This window comes from Nannospalax galili, unplaced genomic scaffold, assembly GCF_000622305.1.
Source record: "Nannospalax galili isolate Female #2095 unplaced genomic scaffold, S.galili_v1.0 scaffold36, whole genome shotgun sequence".
Taxonomy (NCBI): Eukaryota; Metazoa; Chordata; class Mammalia; order Rodentia; family Spalacidae; genus Nannospalax; species Nannospalax galili.
Window position 1 is genome coordinate 94,850 of NW_008336924.1, and position 6,937 is coordinate 101,786.

The window sequence follows — 6,937 nt, forward strand, 5'->3', positions numbered from 1 at the left end:
GTGGGGTTGTGGGGGGGTGTGCTTCTTGAGGTTCTGGGACCTAACAATCATCATTTACTCAAGTCTTCTATACTGTACAGAATATACCTATTTCAACAACAAAAGAAACATACAGAAAGGCACAGACAAAATAACACATTCATATGAGGTAGGGCAATAACAGACCCAGGTTCAGAAATCATATAGACACTGGAATTTTGTAACAGTGAATTCAAAATTACCATGATTACATGGTAAAGTCTGTAAGAAGGAAAGCAAACAACATTCAAACTGTTGAAAATAAAAGACAAAGAGAAAATCCCCAAAGCAACCAGAGAGAAAGGGCAAATTACCTGTAATAAGAATTGCAGCAGACTGTCAGAAACCGTTCCACAAGAATAAAAGCTTTAAAAAGGCTTTAAAATTAACCTTCAGAAATGGAGTAGAAATGTTTTCTTTTTAAAGATAAAGACATACTTCTTTACCAGCAGTTCTTCCTTTGCTATGAAGGAATCTGACAGCACCTAGAAAGTTAGCTGGCACAAAGAAATTGAATTCTAAAATAAATAAAAGTGAGGTGTAACTGGTTTTTCCCATACTTTTAATTACTGTAAAAGATAAACAGTTCTATAAAGCAAAAACTAGCAGGCACTGCCCAGTGTTTGTAGTAGATAGTAAAGTACAATACGAAAAAGAAAAGCACAAAGAATGAGAAGGGGGACATTGAAAAGAAATCTTAAAATCGTTGTACTACATATGAAGGAGTCCATTATTTGAATGTTCATCAATTAAAAAAAAAATATTGGGGGCTAGAGAGATGGCTCAACAGCTTTGGGTGCTCCAGCACCACATGGCACCTGACGACTGTCGGTGACTCTAGTTCCAGGGGATCCGACAACCTCTTCTGACCTCCGTGGGCACTGTATGACACAAGTGCACTTATAAACAGGCAGACAATACACTCATACACATAAAATAAAAATAATAAGAATAAAATATTAAAAAAATATTGTCCCAATCTCTTGCCGTGTGATGCTGTGTGTTTCATGGGGACCCTGCCAACAAGAAGGTCTTTATAGATCCATTCTAGATTTACCCATGAAGCCTTCATATTTCTGTTGCACATTAGTTCTGTGGTTCATTATCCTAAGAAGAAAGTGATAATGAAGTCTTCCACGGCATGATTTCTGAACAGGGTCAGAGTTCACAGTCAGAGCTTGCTTACCGCATTTCAATGAGTCAGGTAACATTCAGGCCAAGAGGTCAGACCAAAATACTTTGTCAGGACCCTCATTTCAGGACAGTGTCCTAGAAGCTAATGATGCTGAAGATTTGAGTTGGCTTCTCACACTGATTGTCAAAGGTCAGGTCTTCTCATCTGTGAAGACATTAAAAAGTCAGCTGTGAGTCACACAAGTTCATTCCAAAAACAAACAAACAAACAAACAAACAAAACACACAGTCATCAACAGGGCAAAGTTACCCTGGAGTGGACACATTCTTGAGATCCTGCTCTTTAGGAAGAAACATTATCTTCTCTTGGGGTCAAGAAGAGAACTGATCTAAACAGAACTTACTATGTATTTCTCATAACTGGTGCAGCTAATGATGGTCCAGGTTTTCTAAGCATTCTCAGCAATTTTGACTGCATATGCAAAGTGTGATGTGGTAACTATCTCTTCTTTATGCCTCATAAATATACAAATAAATTAATTAAAAAGAGAAAACTCTGATAATTTGAGAAAACAAACCAGATATAATTAATTTACAAAGGTGATTAGGTTTAGGTAAATACAGACCACTCTTCCATCTTTTGGCTCAGCAACCACCAATCAAAGTTTTTGAAACAAGGCTGAGCCTGGTGGTGCACACCTTTAATCCCAGCACTTGGGAAGCAGAGGCAGGTGGATCTCTGTGAGAGCAAGGCCAGCCTGGTCTACATAGTGAGTTCCAGGTCAGTTGTGGCTACAGAGAGAAACTGTTTCAAAACCCTTTTTTTTTTTTTTTAATTGTTTCTGTACTAATCAGGCACAGACACTTTATCTTCTTGTTATTTCCTAAATAATGCAGTAGAGCAACTACTTTCAAAACATTGTAATCCTCAGTGTGATCGCTACATGTGTCTTTCTCAAGTCGGTATTAACAGTAAGGCAATGTAGAAATATGAAATAATAAAAATGTTCAGTTATCCCAAAAGAAGGCAAAGAAAGGAGGAGGTGGGAGAGAATGGAACTCAGAAACCAACTGTGAGGATCACAAACTTAAATCCAAAATTAGGGGGTTGGAGAGATTCAGAGGTTAAGAGCACTGACTGGTCTTACACAGGACCTGGGTTCAGTTCCCAGCACCCACATGGTGGCTCACAACCATCACTAACTCCAGTTCTGGGGGATCAAATGTCCTCTTCTGGCTTCGATGGGCATTGCATACACATGATGCACTTACATACATACAGGCAAAACACTCTACACATAAAATACAAATAAATCTTTAAAAAAAGAACCAGAGGCCAGGCATGGCAGAGCATGTCTTTAATTCCAGAATTTGGGAGGCAGAGGCAGATGGACCTCTGTGAGTTTGAGGCTAACTTGGTCCACATAGTGAGTTCCAGGTCAGCTGGGGCTACAGGGAGACACTGTCTCAAAAAGACAAAAAAAAAAAAATATATATATATATATAGAGAGAGGGGGGTGCTGGAGAGATGGCTCAGCACTTAAGAGCACTGGCTGCTCTTGCAAAGGACCTGGGTTTGAGTCCTAGCACCCACATGATGCAGTCCCCTGTAACTCCAGTTATAGGGGAATCCCATGCCCTCTTCTAACCTCTTCAAGAATTGCACAACATGGACGCACTTACATACATGCACACAATACACTCATACACACATGCAAAGTAATAAAATATTTTTTAAAAGAGCCAGATAATAGTTACTTTAGGAAAAAAGTTACAAGCAAGGAAATGAAATGCTTATATTAAAATGAACCTTACTGAATTCAATTTGAATTAGAATTATATTAGTTATTTTTCTGTTGCTGTGATAGAACACCATGACCAAGGCAGCTTATAGAAGGAAGAGTTTGTTTGGCTTATGTTTCAGAGGGGCAAGAGTCCATCATGGCAGCTGAGGTGGCCAGAGCAGAAGGCTCATTTTCACATATCCCAACAGCCACAAGAAGCAGAACAAAACTGGAAATCTGACAAGGAAGGCTTAAGAACTCTCAAAGCCTGACCCCTGACGTACTTCTTCCAGCATGGCCACACCTCCTAAATGCTCCGTGACACTTGGCTAACAGTTCCTTGAACTAGGGTCTAAGCTTCCAACTACTTGGAGCCTATGGGGGACATTCATTCAAACCACCATAGAATTATCACTACATGTTTTTTTAATAGATAAATTTTCATTTGTATATACACATGAGTTTGTTCACAGATATATTTCCAAAGCTCTGTTCTCTGAGGTGCTTAGTGCCCAGATCTTTCTTTTTTTCTTTTGGTATTCTTAAGACAGGGTCTCCCTTTAGCCCCCGCTGACCTGGAACTTGCCTCACTATGCAGACCAGGCTGGCCTTGATCTCACAGAAATCTGCCTATCTCTGCCTGGGACTGAAAGTGTGTGCCACCACACCCAGTCAGGTCTTTTCTAAATTCTTGGTTAAAGAGAACCAGAGTTCCTTGGAGATATGAAACTCCATATCTCCAAAGTTGGAGATATGGAGTTTGGTTGATTCCATATCTCTCTGACACGGAATATGAGATGAGAGCATCTTGTAATGCTTGGAACTATTTAAAACAAAACAAAACAAAACAAAACAACAACAAAACAGGGGACATGTCAAAATGGCATAGAAGCTGACCTGAAAGTTCCCAAAGCTGAAAGAATATGAGTCACATAATAAGGAACAATACTTTAGAATTTAAAAAAAATCCATTCTGATAAAAATAAATTAAAAATTTACAAATGAAGGAAAACAAATAGCTGTCTACTATAAAAGATTTCTAAGTAATAATTAGCAAGAGTAAATAAAAATCACCAACAGAATACTCTATTAATTGCTGTAGTTAAGATTGATGAATCTGGGGCTTGAGAGATGGCTCAGCTGTTAAGGGTGTGTCTTGCTCTTGCAGAGAACCTGAGTTCTGTTGCAGCACCCTCGCCAGTTAGCTCATAACTTCCTGTAACTCTAGCTCCATGAGCTCTGATGCCTTCTTCTGGCCTCCTTGGGCACCTGCATTCATGTGCATATACCTATACATAGACACACATGCATACACATAATTTTAAAAAAAACAAAATAAGTCTCTTTTTAAAAAAGAAAGATCTGGGAGGTGGAGAGATGGCTCAACAGTTAAGAGTGCTGGCTGTTCTTGCAGAGGACCCGAGTTGGGTTCCCAGCACCCACATGGTGGCTAATAACCATCTGTAACTCCAGTTATGGGGGACCTGACACCCTCTTCTGATCTCCATGGGCATTGCATGGGTGCATTTATACATGCAGGCAATACACTCATAAACATAGAATAAAAATGATAAATTTTTTTAAAAGAAATAAAGCTCTGATGAATCCTAAAATTAGTGAGCCAAAGTTTGAGGAGAAACAAGAGCGTCTTTCTACCCACTTACTAATAACTTTCAAAATGGAAAAATGTAGTCTTACAGTGGAGAAAATCAAAACATTTTACTTTATCGAATTGGTCAAGGTTAACATTACCAGCTGTAAGAAAGACATGTCTTGCTTCCATGCATGCTGATTCAGAATGATCACTGCTTCTGTGATATTCTTTTTAAAATTAATTTACTTTTATTTTGTGTATGAGTGTTATGCCTGCATCTGTACATGGATATGATTCTAAGTTTTTTGTTCTCTTTTGTTTATACTTTATTTTCTGTTCGTAGATGTCACACTACTAGGTTTGATTTCATTTTTTCAAAGGATGGAGTTGTTTTTTTTTTTTTTTCAGTATTGGAGATTTAACCTAGGGCCTCACATATGCTAGGCAAACATTCCACGACTAAGGTGTATCTTCAGACTTCTGCTTTTTTTATGTAGCCCAGGCTGGCCTCAAATTCATGATGAAGACAAGGCTGGCTATCAACTCCTGATCCTCCTGCCTCCACCTCCCACATGCTGAGAATATAGACATGTGCTTCAATTCCTGGCTCTGTATATCTTCTAAGATAAAGTCTCCTTTCTTTTGTAAAAAAGATTCATTAAAAAAAAAAAAGTGTGTATTTATGGGGCTGGAAAAATGGTTCAGTAGTTAAGAGCACTGGCTGTTCTTCTAGAAGACTGGGGTTTGAATCCCGGAATCCAAATGGTGGCTAACAACTGTCTGTAACTCCAGCTCCAGGGGATCTAATGCACTCTTCTGTCCTCTGTGGGCATTGCATGACAGGAGTGCACTTGCATACATGCACACAACACATACATACACATAAAGTAAAAAATTAAAGCAAAAAAAAAATGTGGGTGTTAATGTCTCTCTGTGTGTATGCCATGTGACTGCAATGCCATCACAGCCTAGAAGGTGGTCTTGTTACAGGAAATTGTGAGCTGACCCATGTGGGTGCTGAGAACCACACATGGGGCTTGTGGAAGAGCAGCAAGCACTCTTAACCACTGAACCATCTCTCCAGCTTTTCTTGCACTAATTTTTCAAATCCATTTCCCGTTTTCTCCCATAAACTGTTAGGAATCAGTGTTCATAGTAAGGTAGCGAGATGGACAACAGAAAATGCTGGTGCTCTCAGTTAATTCAACACAGGAGATATCACACAATGAAGGTAGGTGATGGACTTCAGATATTACTAAAACCAGGAAGTCCCAGTTGACTGAGATCTGATGTGCATGATGGAGGTGAAAGTCTAGGAAGAAGACACCAACATAGGCAGCAAAAGGGTGGGAGCCAAGTTAGGGGAAGGTCCCAGAGAGCATTCTGAGTCATTTGGAATACCTTACAGTGGGTGTATGGGTACACAAGCAGCAGGACCTGAGTTTGGATCCCCAGCTTCCATGTAAAAAGTCAAATGTGATGGTATGTTTGCAAGCCCAGCAATGGGGGAAAGGGGAAGGAGGATCCTGGGAGCTTGCTGGCAATGCCTGTGGAAGCAGAAAGAGGGCGCTGGATCCTCTAGAACTGGAGTTGCAGCCAGATGTGAGCTGCCATGTGGATGCTGGGGAACCAAACCTGGGTCTTCTGCAATATCTATATTTAATGCAAATCCTAGAAAGGCAGGTTAAAAAAAAAACAAAAAAACCCAAAACCAAAGAGGGCAATACATTATTTTCAAGTACAAGTGAAATGGTAAATAAAACAGCTCACCTACTGAGTCACAAAGGAAATTTCAGCAACTTGCAAATTCATCATTTAAATGTAAATAAGGATGGGAATGCAAAATATTTGGCAATGAGTAATGATGAAAGTACTTTATATTGAGCTCTGTACATGCCACTAAATTATATCAAGAAGGAAAGATGGATCTGTAAATGCTACTATTAAATAGCAATGAGAGAAAGACTAAACAGCATTCAGTTCTGCGGCACACTCAGTAATGTGGGAACAACACAGCTTGACCCTCCTGCAAGGAGAAGACTAAACAAGCCAGTTATCTACACCACGAACAGAGTGCAGCACAGGAGAGCAGAGGCTGGAGAGAACACACCAACAGGTAAGATAAATCAGCAAATGTGAGCAATTGAATGCTAGGTTATTCTCACAGCAAAACTAAAGATATGGGCAATTTTCAAGTAAATTTGAGCAAGTGCATGTGAAAATTCAATAATTACACAAATGTTTTAGGGAGTAAAAACTCACATTGCATGACATAGGAAGACTTTATTTTAGATCATGTGAGAAACTGGAATATCTTTTTTTTTTTTTTTTTTTTTTTTTAAAAAAAAAAAAAAAAAAAAAAAAAAAAAGAGGACGATAAATCTTTCACTGTGATATATCAAAATAA

The 6,937-nt window shown here is 39.1% G+C and overlaps 1 protein-coding gene across 3 annotated transcripts in view; it reads right to left on the reverse strand.

Annotated features, from left to right (window-relative positions):
- LOC103732860 (NXPE family member 4) overlaps positions 1-6,937 on the reverse strand; it is a 53,225-nt gene that overhangs the window by 22,711 nt on the left and 23,577 nt on the right. For all 3 annotated transcript variants that reach the window (XM_029562804.1, XM_029562802.1, XM_029562803.1), the window contains one exon: positions 1,205-1,357. The gene's annotated coding sequence lies outside the window, so the exon portion shown is untranslated. The remainder of the gene's footprint in view (positions 1-1,204; positions 1,358-6,937) is intronic.